Source organism: Callithrix jacchus, chromosome 2 (assembly GCF_049354715.1).
Source record: "Callithrix jacchus isolate 240 chromosome 2, calJac240_pri, whole genome shotgun sequence".
NCBI classification, from domain to species: Eukaryota; Metazoa; Chordata; class Mammalia; order Primates; family Cebidae; genus Callithrix; species Callithrix jacchus.
Window position 1 is genome coordinate 70,782,779 of NC_133503.1, and position 15,573 is coordinate 70,798,351.

The following is a 15,573-nucleotide window of genomic DNA, read 5'->3' on the forward strand; positions in this document are numbered from 1 at the left end:
CACAGAAGAGAGAGGCACCTCCTAGAAGTGAATTTAAAACTATTCAGCCATGGTATGGTGGTTCACAACTGTCATCCCAGCTTTTTGGGAGGCCAAGGTGGGTGGATCACTTGAGGTCAGGAGTTTGAGACCAGCCTGGACAATATGGTGAAACCTTGTCTCTACCAAAAATACAAAAATTATCCAAGTATGGTGGTGCACGCCAGTGGTCCCAGCTACTTGAGAGGCTCAAGTGGGAGGATCACTTGAGCCTGGGAGGCAGAGGCTGCAGTGAGCTGAGATTGCGCCACTGACTCCAGCCTGGATGATGGTAAGGAAACCCTGTCTCAAAGCAACAACAACAAAAGAAGTAGGATTCAGTGTTTCTCTCAGTGTTTACCCCAGAGAAAAGTCAAAGGGCTGGAAGATTGGAAGATCCCCTGCCTCAAACAGGTAAGGGTCAGCCTCTATAAGCAGCACAGGCCCAGGGAGTGGCATGCTACCTTAATGGAAAGTAAAGATACTGAAAGGCAGGAGAAAGCTGTTGGGCAGATTTCATAGAAGAAAACATTAACTTCATGCTTGGGTATCGGGTTGGGAAAAAGAGTCCAAGCACAGGACATCTTTTAGTTGGATGTACCTGCAGCCTTCATGTGGCCTCAGAGGGCGTGAATTTTCTAGGGAGAGACAAGCAGACCAGGGACAGGTGCAAACTTACTGGGAAAATCATAAAATCCGAGAATCTACAACTATGGTGGAGCATCCCAGGGACCCTGTGTCCCATCCAGCACCAACTAGGACTTACCAAATATCCCAGGAGCCTCTGAACATCTCATCTTCATAGATGTGTGTTTAATGGTGCAGGAGCTGTGAAAAGAAAATAAATCTTGGGGCCCCCAAATCACTAAGTTAAAGGAAAAAGGTCAAGCTGGGAATTGCTTAGGACAAATGTGCTTCCCATTCTATTCAGTCACCCCTCTGCTCACTGAGATAAATGCATATCTGATTGCCTCTTTTGGAGAGGCTATTCAGAATCTCAAAAGAATGCAACCATTTGTCTCTTATCTACCTATGGCCTGGAAGCTCCCTCCCCATGGAGTTGTCTCACCTTTCTGGACTGAACCAATGTTCATCTTATTTTTATCATTTTTTTCTTTTAAAGATGGGGTTTCACCATGATGGTCAGGCTGGTCTTGAACTCCTGACCTCAGGTGATCCACCCACCTCGGCCTCCCAAAGTGCTAGGATACAAGCATGAACCACTGCGCCCAGCCATCATCTTATATAGGTTGATTGATGTCTCATGTCTCCCTAAAATGTATAAAACCAAACTGTACTTGGACCACCTTGGGCATATGTTATCAGGACCTCCTGAGGCTGTGTCATGGGCGTGTGTCCTCAACCTTGGCAAAATAAACTTTCTATATTAACTGAGACCTGTCTCAGATATTTGGGGTTCACATTTTGGTAACCATGGAAGGATTCTGAGTGAAGATGCCCCTGACCTTTGACAAACCTCCTATTGGTGCTTGGTACCAGCATGAGTTACCTTTATGGCTCAAACAAGAGGACGATTTGCTGAGGTCTGGGAGCACCCCCACAACCAGAGTATCCCTGATTTCCCAAAATTTGGTTGAGATCTGAAGTTTATCTTGCCGTACAACTCCCTTTTTTGTAGTTTTACATGCTTCCAACAGGAAGGCAAGATTTCTTGCTTCCATGATGATTGAAGGCAGGTAATCCCTTTATGGAGTTTGAGCTCACTCCCAGTAGGGAGGATGAGTTTGACTTTTTTCCTGCTTCTTGGATGGTAGAGAGCAGTCTTCAGCCTGAGACCCATCTCTAGGTAAGTAGCTGAATTGGGGTTTTGTCTTGGCTAAAGTTTTACCATTATAGTGCTCAGTGGCCATATTGTTGGGTTTTTGTTGTTGTGGTATGTTCTAGTCTTTCTCCCATTAGATTTGACCAACTCTACCTGACTTGGTCAAATCCACATGTGAATTCCAGATTATGGGTAACAAAGCCTCTCTAATTGGCTAAAATTCTGTGCAGCTACAAAAGAGGAAAAACAAAAACAACCCCCCCCCCAAAAAAAACCCATGTGGCTGGTTTCTGTGTTTGCTTCCTGTCTTTAAAAAAAAATCTTTTTTTTTGCAGGGGAGAGGTTGGGGGGACAGGGTCTCACTCTGTCGCTCAGACTGGAGTGCAGTGGCACTATCTCAGCTTACCACAACCTCTGCCTGACCTTTGTTCAAGCGATTCTCCTGCCTCAGCCTCCTGAGTAGCTGGGATTACAGGTGCATGCCACTAAGGCCCGGTTAAATTTTGCATTTTTAGTAGAGACAGGTGTCATCATATTGGCCTGGCTGGTCTCGAACTCCTGACCTCAAATGATCCACCCATCTTGGCCTCCCAAAGTGCTGGGATTACAGGCATGAGCCACTGCACCTGGCCAAAAAAAAATAATTCTTTCATTTGCTTTTCTTCAACCCTATACCTCCTTCCCTCTTTGCCATCTGCTGTACCAAAAAATCTAGAGAAGGCTTCCAATGACTTGACCCTCTTTAAAGAATTCAGAACAAAGGCACCACTCACCCCTTTTGAGGTGTTCTGTTTTCTTCTTGGAGTTTCGAGAATCATGGGCAGATTCTTCATAGGCCTAAAGCTCTGTTTTCCTGTATTGCATGACCTGAACTCTTTGGCTTTGGTACCAGAGATTATCTTGTACTGTGAGAGGATTTGACCTTGGAGTGTGGAATCGTGGATGAGAGCTACAAAGTAGGGGTGATCGGGCACAGTTTCCAGGAAGTGGTCTTGGCTGTTGGCTTTTTTTTTTTTTGAGACGGAGTTTTGCTCTTCTTACCCAGGCTGGAGTGCAATGGCGCGATCTCGGCTCACCGCAACCTCCGCCTCCTGGGTTCAGGCAATTCTCCTGCCTCAGCCTCCTGAGTAGCTGGGATTACAGGCATGCGCTACCATGCCCAGTTTATTTTTTGTATTTTTAGTAGAGACAGGGTTTCACCATGTTGACCAGGATGGTCTCAATCTCTTGACCTCGTGATCCACCCGCCTCGGCCTCCCAAAGTGCTGGCTTTTGTTTTTGTCTTTTTTTTTTTTTTGGCTCTCCAAGGAAGTTGTTGTTTAAGGTTGCTAATTCTAGTTAGAGATGCTTTCAAAATTAATCTCAATTTGGCTTGTCTGTGCATGTTTGTGTGAGGAATTGAACTGTTGTTTTCATAAGTAAATGAGAGACTGAGTTTTCTCAGCATCTAAGGGAAAGGGCGTTTGCTCCTTCCAGCCGAAAGGCACCCCTGGGTGATGGGGGGGCCCTGTGAGAGTGTCTGGGGGATTCAACCCCTGTGACGTGCAGTGGTCCTACAGGGAAATCCCCAACAAAAATTAATTCTTTAAAAAAGGCTTGTCTAAGAAACCCATATAAGAGCTGATCACCCAGCATTTTGAGCCCTCTCAGAGGTGATAGGCCTCTGGAGAGAGGAACTGAGACACAAAAGAGGGTAGAAAGGACTCAGTGGTGACACACTGTGGAGTCCTGCACACAAGCAGCACACATCAATCCACCATACAAAAACCCTAGGCACCACTCAGCTCCTCCTTTTAAAAACAAACAAAGAAGTGGGGGGTAAATAAATAATCTAAGAATGAGGAGGAAAAGAGGAGAATGACCCCCTTGAGGGCACTCATAGGTTTCACGGCACCTCTGCTCGCCAGAGTTTATGTAAAATGGAAGTGATACGGTGTTTGTGCACATTTATTTATATTAAGGAAAAAGGGCCCTACGGTTGACCAGCAAACTGTAGAGCTCCCAAGTCCTCTTTTTCTCTATTTTTTTTTTCTGCCGGCTTTAAGTCTGCTGTTACTTTTCTATTAAGATAAAAACCACTGTTTGGATCCAACAGCTTCTTTTCAAAAGCTGGTGAATTTGTATGTATCTCATGGCTAAAGTTCTGAGGTAAAAGCTATAGGATGTGTGTGTGTGTGTGTGTGTGTGTGTGTGTGTGTGTGTGTGTGTGTGTATTTAAAAGGTCTTTATAATTTCTATAATGTTATGTTTAATTGGCAATTAAATCTGTTTGAGTTCCCTCTAGCACACCCTACTTTTTTCTCAGTACCTTATGATGTAAATTTTGCTATTTGATTTTCACCTTAGTTGTTTCCTTCAATAAATTTTAGGCAATTTGGCTGACGATTGCCTAGTATAGTGAAACAGGTTCCAAAAATTTGAAAGTCTAAGATAGGAAAATAAAAAGGTTTTTGTGTTTTTTTGAGACGAGTTTCACTCTTTGTTGCCCAGACTGGAGTGCAGTGGCATGATCTTGGCTCACTGTAACCTCCGCCTCCCAGGTTCAAGTGATTTTCCTGTCTCAGCCTCCCAAGTAGCTGGGATTAAAGGCATCTGCCACCACACCCAGCTAAGTTTTGTATATTTAGTAGAGATGGGGTTTCACCATCTTAGCCAGGCTGGTGTCTAGCTCCTGACCTCAGGTAATCCACCCACCTCGTCCTTCCAAAATGCTGGGACTACAGGTGTGAGCCACTGCACCTGGCCAGCAAAAAATTTTTTGAATTTGTAAGATATACTTCTTTTTTGTGAGATGGTGTCTTGCTGTGTTACCCAGGCTGGAGTGCAGTGGTGCGATCTTGGCTCACTGCAACCTCTGCCTCCTGGGTTCAAGCAATTCTCCCACCTCAGCCTTCCAAGTAAGTGGGATTACAGGCACCAGCCACCATGCCCAGCTAATTTTTGTATTCTCAGTAGAGATGGAGTTTACCATGTTGCCCAGGCTTGTCTCAAACTCCTGACCTCACGTGATCTGCTTGCCTTGGCCTCCTACAGCACAGTGCTGGGATTACAGGCATGAGCCTCTGCACCTGGCCGGAAAACATTCTTTCTTTCTTAAAAAAAGAAAAAAAGTGTTTTGTTTTTTTTAAAGTGAAGAATTTTTGTCTAATTCGAAGATTATTTAAAGGTAATATGTAAAAAAGTTAAAAGAAACCAGGAAATAAGACAGATGTTAAGAAAGTTATAAAAATAAAGAGATTTGTTGTTGGTGGTGGTGGTAGCATTGGTAAGAAAGCTTAAAGAAACATATACATATTTTTTTTTTTCTTTTTTTTTTTTGAGATGAAGTTTTGCTCTTGTCACCCAGGTCAGAGTGCAATGGTTGCGATCTCAGCTCACTGTAACGTCTGCCTCCCAGGTTCAAGTGATTCTCCTGCCTCAACCTCCCAAGTAGCTGGGATTACAGGTGCCTGCCACCACACCAAGCTAATATGTGTATTTTTAGTAGAGATGGGTTTTCACCATGTTGGCTAGGCTGATCTCAAATTCCTGACCTCAGGTCATCCTCCCACCTTGGTCTCTCAAACTGTTAGAATTACAGGTGTGAGCCACTGTAACAGTGGCAATTTTATATAAGAAATAACCTTGTATGATAAATTTAGTCCTAGAATAAAATGATTGCTTGTTTAAGAAAGAGGGATGTTTGGCCAGGTGTGGTGACTCACACCTGTAATCCCAGCACTTTGGAAGGCCAAGGTGGGAGGATCACCTGAGGTCAGGAGTTCAAGACCAGCCTGGCCAACATGGTAAAACTCCTTCTCTACTAAAAATACAAAAATGAGTTGGGCATGGTGGTGTGGGCCTGTAATTCCAGCCACTCAGGAGGCTGGGGCATGAGAATCACTTGAACCTGGGAGGCGGAGTTTGTAGCGAGCTGAGATTATGCCATTGTACTCCAGCCTGAGTGACACAGGGAGACTCTGTCTCAAAAAAAAAAAAAAAGAGGGATGTTCAGAACAAACAAGAAAGTCCAATCATAGCATGAACAGTCTGTGTAAGTCATAATAAGAGGATTTAGTTTAAAAAAAAACTTTTTTTTTTTGGGATGGAGTTTCGCTCTTGTCGCTCAGGCAGGAGTGCAGTAGTGCGATCTCGGCTCACTGCAACCTCTGCCTCCTGGGTTCAAGCGATTCTCCTGCCTCAGTCTCCCAAGTAGCTGGGATTATAGGCACCCACCACCATTCCTAGCTAATTTTTTAATTTTTAGTAGAGATGGGGTTTCCCCATGTTGGGCAGGTTGGTCTTGAACTCCTGACCTCAGGAGATCTGCCTGCCTTAGCCTCCCAAAGTGCTGGGATTACAAGTGTGAGCCACCGCACCTGGCCAAAACTTTCAGATGATCAAATTGTCTATTAATTAAAGGGAAATTATAATGATCTTTCTAGAGGGTGGGCTTGATGTAAATAAAAAATGCGGTAAATAATTGGTTAGAGCAATGACATTTTCTTAAAGGATTGATTTACTCTTTTTTTTTTTTTTTTTGAGACAGGGTCTCGCTGCGTTGCCCAGGCTGGAGTGCAGTGGCTATTCACAGGCACAATTCCACTACTGAACAGCATAGGAGTTTTGACCTGCTCCATTTCCGACCTGGGCTGGTTCACCCCTCCTTAAGCATCCTGGTGTCCTGGTGGTTCCCTGCTCCCGGGAGGTCACCATATTGATGCCGAACTTAGTGTGGACACCCGATCGTCATAGCGCACTACAGCCCAGAACTCCTGGGCTCAAGTGATCCTCCCGCCTCAGCCTCCCGAATAGCTGGGACTACAGACAGCCACCACGGCACCTGGCACTTTACTCTTAATAAATTATAAGAGATTTAATTTTTTTAAATACAAAGTTCAACTTTTATTGCATCTTGCCATTTTCTTTTTTCTTTCTTTCTTTTTTTTTTACAGTCCAGAGATCTTTTTTTTTTAACACCTATTATGCCATGAATTCATAGGGAATAGGTTCCAGCAGCTCAGGCTCCTTCCCATTGGTTCTCACAAAGTGTGCTTCTCTGGGTGGAGCAGGCTGGCGCTTCAGTTGAACCCAGGTACCTTTCTCTTTGGCTTCTTTCTTGTTCTGATCATTTTCCTTCACACATTTTAGGAAGCTATCTCGGCTCTTAGAGTGCTTGATGTGCTCAATAAGCACATTAATTCTCTTGGCAAGAATCTTGCCCTTAACTTGTTTGTTTATAACAATGCCAACAGCATGCTGGGTAACATTGTAGACTCTTCCAGTTTTGCCATGATAAGATTTGTGGGGCATTCCTTTTTGAACAGTACCCATTCCCTTGATGTCTACAATATCACTTTTCTTATAGATTCACATAGACATGGCCAAAGGAACAACTCCGAGTTTTCTAAAAGGCCTAGAGAACATGTATCGAGTGCCTCTCCTCTTTCCCTTTGTGTTCGTCATTTTGGCGAATTACTGGAAGATGGCGTTTCCGGCCGAAAGGAAGGCTCCATTTTCTCTTCTCTTTTAAAAGGCAAAAAATGGTAACGTTCTCCAACTTATTTTTCAGCTCATACAGATTTTTTTCCTTGAGTTCTATTTGTGTGGACTGATGCTAACACTGTTTTCTTAAAGGTGTAAAGGAAATGTTTTCTTCCAACATAATATTCTGTGCAGTGCAGAAGGTCTTTTCTTTTGCCTTTTGGTAACCAGCCTAACAGATTTTATGGTTTATTCAAACAGTTCCTATGCCATTATTATTAAGTTTCGATTTGCTTAGAAAAACAGTGAGATTAAAGTAATTTTTTTGCTGGGTGTGGTGGCTCACACCTGTAATCCTAGCACTTTGGGAGGCCAAGGTGGGTGGATCACCTGAGATTAGGAGTTTGAGAACAGCCTGACCAATATGCTGAAACCCCGTCTCTACTAAAATCACAAAAATTAGCTTTTATGGTGGCATGCACCTGTAGTCGCAGCAACTTGGAAAGCTGAGCAGGAGACTTGCTTGAACCGGGGAGATGGACGTTGCAGTGAGCAGAGATCATGCCATTTCACTCCAGCCTGGGCGACAGAGCAAGACCTCCATCTCAAAAAAAAAAAAAAAAAAAAAAAAGATTTTTTTTTTAACATTAAAATTATTACATTCATGTATCTTTCTATATGAGCTTTTAAAGTCCTTGTGACACTGAGTTAAAGGACTTTTACTACTGGGTCTAAAAAGGACATCATGTCCTGCTAAAGGTTCAACACTGACAGTAACTAAAGCCTCATCTTCAGGCCTGGTAGAAGATGCCAATCAAAATCAACTGCATTCCTGAGACACAGGGCAAGAAATTAAAGCTATTCAAACTTCTCAAGGCCTAGGGACTCTCATGGAGGAGGTGGGCATGTGAGATTGTAAAGGCTGATTTTGAGAGATAAAATAAGTTCGGGCTGCGGTGGGGGCTGCTGGTGGTGGTGGTGGTGGGGGGGTGACGGTTCTCCATGCTGTTAACCCAACCAGCACAACCCGAAAGGAGCCGTCTAATTGGCTCCCCCCAAAACAAGAATGGAGCGAGAGAATAATCCTTCCCAGAGAATTATGCACCCGCCGCTCGGCGACTGTCTTGGGGCGTCAGCGAGGGGCTCCCGGGGGTCCCCGGGACAGGCTGGTGGAGCCCCCCATGGTGCCCGCCCGGCTGCCCGGCATGGCGCTAGCCCGCTTGCTCGGCCTGGCTCGGGCGTGGGGCTCCCGGCAGGTGTTGAGTATTCTTAACTTATGGTAATAGTTATTTGCTCAGTACAATAAGAATCTGTTTTTGTTTATTACAGGGCACAATTGGAGAAACTGGTTACTGACTGGACTGTGTGTTTTTCTTTAAGGAATCAAATTTGACTTATGGAGCCAATAAAAGCACAATGGGAAACTTGGCTTCTTACCTTGCCGACACAGTCCCTGTATATGGATCCTGACTTGTGGTCAGTAAAGAATGTCGCTTTCTGACAGGCCCTGGAACCCCAAGTTTATCTTGGAACTTCAAGAAGAGAGGAATTCGCCCAACTCATAGGTATTTGATGGTATAAAGCCATGGCTGGGCTCAATAAAAAAAAAAAAAAAAAAAAAAAAAGTCTTATCTGGCCAGGTGTAGTGGCTAATGCCTGTAATCACAGCCCTTTGGAGGCCGAGGTGGGCAGATCATGAGGTCAGGAGTTTAAGACTAGCCTGACCAACATGGTGAAACCTCGACTCTACTAAAAATACAAAAATTAGCTGGGTGTGGTGGCAAACACCTGTAATCCCAGCTACTCAGGAGGCTGAGGTAGGAGAATTGCCTGAACCTGGGAGGCGGAGGTTGCGGTGAGCCAAGATCGTGCCACTGCACTCTGGCCTGGGTCACAGAGTGAGACTTCATCTCAAAAAAAAAAAAAGCTTGCTATATAAAGGATATTTTCTGCAGGGCGGGTGCAGAGATCCACTGCCTCGTGGCTGCTTGAGACAAGGCTTCCATTTTTAAGTCTCTATTAAATGTTTCTTTCTGAGAAACTGAATTTGTCAACCTCTTTCTTCGGCCTCTCAGCTCCCTTGGCCTTTGGAGGTAGGTTAGCTTAGACCTGCTCATAGCAGAGCTTTCTGCCTGAAGGAATTTCTAAAGTGTCAGGAAGTGAAGGGGAACGCAAACAGAACCCAGCAGTCTCACAGAGGCAGAAGACAGAGATAGGAGTTTGGGGAAGTTGAAGTGGTTAGGATTTGCAGAGGAGAGTACTGAGAAGCGGGAGCTAGGCAGGCAAGAATTCCAGAAATGTGTACAGCTTTAAATCATCAGCCAAATCATAATCTGTGCATCCATAGAATAAAACCCTACTAGTCTGGGCAAAAGTAATTTATGAGAATAGAAAGTTGGTTCTTCAGCTGGATGTGGTGGCTCACACCGGTAATCCTAGCCGTTTGGGAAGCCGAGGTGGGCAGATCACTTGAGGCCAGGAGTTCAAGACCAGCCTGGCCAACATGGTGAAACTCCGTCTCTATAAATAATCATCATAATAATAAAATTTAAAAAAGAAAGTTGGTTCTTTGAAAAGATCAACAAAATTGACAAACCTTTAGCTAGATGAACTAAGAAAAAAGAGAGAAGATTCAAATTACTAAAAGTAGAAACAACAATGGGGACATTGCTACTGGTTCCATAGAAATAAAAATGATTATAAAAGATTACTGTGGCTAGGAGTGGTGGCTCACACCTGTAATCCCAGCACTTTGGGAGGCTGAGGCAGATGGATCACCTGAGTTTCTAGACCAGCCTGACCAACATGGAGTAACCCCCATCTCTGCTAAAAATACAAAATTAGCCAGGCATGGTGGTGCATGCCTGTAATTCCAGCTCCCAGAGGGCTGAGGCAGAAGAATTACTTGAACCCGCCTCAAGGGAGGTGGAGGTTGCTGTGAGCTAAGATCACACCATTGCACTCCAGCCTGGGCAACAAGAGCAAAACTCTATCTAAAAAAAAAAAAAAAGAAAAAAGATTACTCTGAGAAATTGTATACCAACCTAGATGAAATGGACAAATTTCTAGAAACACAAAACCTATTAAAATTAAACCATCTCACTTCTGAGGAGTATCTGCATGCAAAGAAAAAGAGAAAAAGACTAAACCATGAAGAAATAGAAAATCTGAGTAAACCTCTAAGTAGTAGATTGTATTGGTAATCACAAATCTCCTGACAAAGAAAAGCCCAGGATCTAATGGCTTCACAAAGGTGAATTCTAGAAAACATTTAAAGAAGAACTAGGCCAGGTGCGGTGGCTCATGCCTGTAATCCCAGCACTTTGGGAGGCCGAGGCGGGTGGATCATGAGGTCAAGAGATTGAGACCATCCTGGGCAACATGGTGAAACCCTGTCTCTACTAAAAATAGAAAAAATTAGCTGGGCATGGTGGCACATGCCTGTAATCCCAGCTACTTCAGAGGCTGAGGCAGGAGAATTGCCTGAACCCAAGAGGTGGAGGTTGCGGTGAGCCGAGATTGTGCAATTGCACTCCAGCCTGGGTAACAAGAGCAAAACTTCATCTCAAAAAAAAAAAAAAAAAAAAGAAGAAGAAGAACTAATACCAATTTTTCTCAAACTTCACAGAAATTGAAGATAACACTTCCTAACTCTTTCTATGATGCCAGCATTATGCGGATACCAAAGCCAGATAAAGACACTACAAGATCCTGTAATAACATGAAAAAAAGAAGATGCTAGTAGAAAAGAAAACTATAGATCAATATCTCTTGTGAATGTCGATGCAAAAATCCTCAACAAAATACCTGCAATTGAATGCAGCAGCACAATAAAAGGATTATGTACTGTGACCAAGGGGGTTTACACCTGGAATGCAAGGGTGGTTCACCATACAAAATTAATCAATGTAATGAATTGCATTAGCTGAATTAATTTTTCAAAACACACAATCATCTCAATAGAGCAGAAAAAGCATTTGGCAAAATTTAACACCATTTCATTATAAAAAACAGTCAATAAACTAGGGATAAAAGGTAGTTACATCAATGTAATAAAAGCCATATATGAAAAAGCTAACTGGGTGTGGTGGCTCATGCCTGTAATCCCAGCACTTTGGAAGGCTGAGGCAGGCAGATCACCTGAGGTCAGGAGTCAAAGACCAGCATGGCAAAACCCTGTCTCTACTAAAAATACAGAAATCAGCTGGGCATGGTGGTGGGAACCTGCAATCCCAACTACTTGGAGGCTGAGGCAGGAGAATTGCTTGAACCTGGGAGGTGGAGGTTGCAGTGAGCCAAGATCACATCATTGCACTCCATCCTGGGCAACAGAGTGAGACTCCATCTCAAAAAGAAAAAAGAAAAATCTGGCCAGGTATGGTGGTTCACACCTGTAATCCCAACACTTTTTTGGAGACAGAGTCAGAAGCACCAGTTAAGGCCAAGAGTTTGAGACCAACTTGGGCAACACAGTGAGACCCAGCTCTATAAAAAAGAAAAGAAATCCACAGCAAACATCATACTCCATGGTGGAAGACTGAAAGCTCTTCCACTAGGATCAGGAGCAAGGAGAGTATCAACCTAAAATAACAACAAAGAGAGTGGCTCTAAGGAAAAATGAGATTACTTGGGAATGAATGAAGATTTATGTATTAGTCTGTTTTCATACTACTGACAAAGACATACTTGAAACTGGGCAATTTACAAAATAAAGAGGTTTAATGGACTTATAGTTCCAAGTGGCTGGGGAGGTACACAATCATAGCGGAAGGCAAGGAGGAGCAAGTCACATCTTACATGGATGGCAGCAGGCAAAAAAAGAAACCCTTGTGCAGGGGAACTCCTTTTTTTTTTTTTTTTTTTTGAGAAGGAGTTTCACTCCTGTTACCCAGGCTGGAGTGCAATGGTGCGATCTCGGCTCACCGCAACCTCCGCCTCCTGGGTTCAGGCAATTCTCCTGCCTCAGCCTCCCGAGTAGCTGGGATTACAGGCACGCACCACCACGCCCAGCTAATTTTTTGTATTTTTAGTAGAGACGGGGTTTCACCATGTTAACCAGGATGGTCTCGATCTCTTGACATCGTGATCCACCTGCCTCAGCCTCCCAAAGTGCTGGGATTACAGGCATGAGCCACTGTGCCCGGCTGGAACTCTTTTTTTTATAAAACCATCCACTCTTGTGACATTTATTCACTGCCACAAGAACAGCACAGGAAAGACTTGCCCCTTGATTCAGTTACCTCCCATCCAGTCCCTCCCACAACATGTGGGAATTCGAGATAAGATTTGAGAGGGGACACAGCCACACCCCATCAGATTGTGTGAAAGGAAAATAAAATGTTGGGAACCCAAACTCACTATTCAAAAGAAGTTAAGCTTGGAAACAGCCACACAAAAAAACTGCCTTTCCTTTTTATGACTCCCCAGGTGGCCTCCCTCACCCTGACAGTGTAAATTAGCAGCTTATCTTCACAGGGACAGAACAAAAAGAGACTAGAATCATCCCTCCACAGCCTCCTCAAATAAATTCACATTTGACCTCTTTCTCTACTCTGTGTTTATATTATGGACAGATTTACTGACTGCAAGATGCATATGTAACTGACTATTCCTCAAGTCCTTTTCAAATGGAACATGTGGATTCAGTGAGCACTAATCAAAGCTTCAGAATAATGCAAGGACTTATCTCATTTGTCTATCTTCCCTTTTTTTTCTTTCTTTTTTCCCTTCCTGCCCACTTTTCCCCCTTTAAATAACGAAGTCTTCAAAATCTTCTTTGGAAAAAATTACAGCCACAAATCCTACTGTGTCTCGTGTCTCTTTTTCTTGGGTACACCCACAACCTTGGCAAAATAAACCTCTAAACTGATTGAGACCTGCCCCAGATACTTTTTGGTTTACAGTAGCATCCCAGGGAATACATGTGCCATGGTGAACCATGGAGGCCACCCAGAGAGGAAAAGAAAGGAAAGGGGTTTTAAAGGCGAAATGAGGAGGTTACGTAAGTTGTTTTGAAACAATTATCCTTGGCTACAAGGATTGATAACAAAGGTGGCATTAGTCCAAGATTGAACAGGCAATTGCCGGGCAGGTGTCCTTGCAGAAGTATTCTTTGTGCATGGCTATGACGGCCTTTGTGCAAGACTGTGGTTTCAGACAGTCCTTGTTTTTTGTTGTTGGTTTTCTGTTTTTTTTTTTTTTTTGAGATGGAGTTTCCCTCTTGTTGCCCAGGCTGAAGTATAATGGTGCGATCTCAACTCACTGCAACCTCTGCCTCCCAGGTTCAAGTGATTCTCCTGCCTCAGCCACCTGAGTAGTTAGGATTACAGGTGTGTGTCACCATGCCCGGCTAATTTTGTATTTTCGTAGAGACGGGGTTTTACCATGTTGGTCAGGTTGGTCTCAAACTCCTGACCTCAGGTTATCTGCCCGCCTCAGCCTCCCAAAGTGTTGGGATTACAGGTGTGAGCCACCATGCCCAGTCCCTTCATTATGGCCTCTTGAATCAATTTTGTTAGAGTTTGGCATAAGTGATTCCAGTTTGATTCAGACAACTTGTACTGAAGGATGTCCACTTTTGCTACATCTATTCCATGTAGTACTGGAAATCCTAGCCAGGGAAATTAGGCAAGAAAAAGAAAAAAAAGGAACCCAGGTTAGAAAGGAAGAAGTATCTCTGTTTGCAGATGTTGTGATATTTGTTTATTTTATTTATTTATTTATTTTTGAGACTGAGTTTCGTTCTTGTTGCCCAGGCTGGAGTGCAATAGCGCAATCTCAGCTCCCCACAACTAGCCTCCCGGGTTCAAGTGATTCTCCTGCCTCAGGCTCCCGAGTAGCTGGGATTACAAGCATGCTCCACCATGCCTGACTAATTTTGTATTTTTAGTAGAGACGGGGTTTCTCCATGTTGGTCAGGTTGGTCTGGAACTCCCAATCTCAGGTAGTCTGCCCACTTTGTCCTCCCAAAATGTTGGGATTACGGGCATGAGCCACCCCCACCCAGCCTATTATTTATTTACTTTTGAATAAATAATAAATCTCACTTTCATTTCCCAGGCTGGAATACAGTGGTATGATTGTTAGAGGACAGGGCTCCCAATCCAAACTCCAAGAGATGGTCCTTGGATCTCGAGCAAGAAAGAATGCAGGGTGAGTCCTCGGTGAAAAGTGAAAACAAGTTTATTAAGAGAGTAAAGGAATAAAAGAATGGTTACTCCATAGACAGAGCAGCCCCAAGGCTGCTGGTTGTGTATTTTCGTGGTTATTTCTTGATGATATGCTAAACAAGGCATGGATTATTCATGCCTTCCCTTTTTAGACCATACAGGGTAACTTCCTGAGGTTGCCATGGCACTCGTAAACTGTCATGGCGCTGTGGGAGTGTAGCAGTGAAGATAACCAGAGGTCATTCTCATCGCCATCTTGATTTTGGCAGGTTTTGGCAGGCTCCTTTACTGCAACCCGTTTATCAGCAAGGTCTTTATGACCTATATCTTGTGCTGACCTTCTATGTTATCCGGTGACTTAGAACACCTAACGGTCTGGGAATGCATCCCAGTAGGTTTCAGCCTCATTTTACCCAGCTCCTGTTTAAGAAGGAGTTGCTCTGGTTCACATTGCCTCTAACACAATCATGGCTCACTGCAACCTTGACTTCCTGGGCTCAGGTGATTCTCCCACCTCAGCCTCCTGAGTAACTGGGACTACAGGTGCCATACCACCATGCCTGGATAATTTTTTTGTAGTTTTAGTACTGATGGGGTTGTTCCAGGTTGTCCAGACTGGTCTCAAATTCCTGGACTCAATCTATTCACCCTCCCAAAGTGCTGGGATTACAGGTATAAACCATGGCACTGGCTGGTAAACTCTTATATGTAAAAATCCCTAAATATTCCACAAAAAAAAAGTTAGCAGTAATGAATGAATTCAGTAAAGCAGCAGGACGCAAAGGCAATGCACAAAAATTAAATTTCTATGCATTAACAATAAGCAATCAAAAAAGAAGGTAAAACTTCCATTTACAATAACATCAAAAAGGCCAGGTGCAGTGACTCATGCCTGTAATCCCAGCACTTTGGAAGGCTGAGCTGAGAGGATCACTGAGCCCAAGAGTTGAGGCTGTAGTGAGCTATAATTGTGCCACTTCACTCTAGCCTGGGCAAGAGTGAGATCCTGTCTCAAAACAAAAACCAAACAACAGCAACAACAAAAACCCATGCAAATGGACAGCAATAAATAAATACATTTAATTAAATAAACCAATTTTAAAAAACCACTTTAACATCAAAAGGTGCTCAAAGTATTAC

At 43.6% G+C, this 15,573-nt stretch overlaps 1 pseudogene; it reads right to left on the reverse strand.

The window, feature by feature from the left end:
- Window positions 1–6,747: 6,747 nt before the first annotated feature.
- LOC128929945 (large ribosomal subunit protein eL21 pseudogene) lies at window positions 6,748–7,286 on the reverse strand (annotated as a pseudogene).
- Between the last annotated feature and the right edge of the window lie 8,287 nt (window positions 7,287–15,573).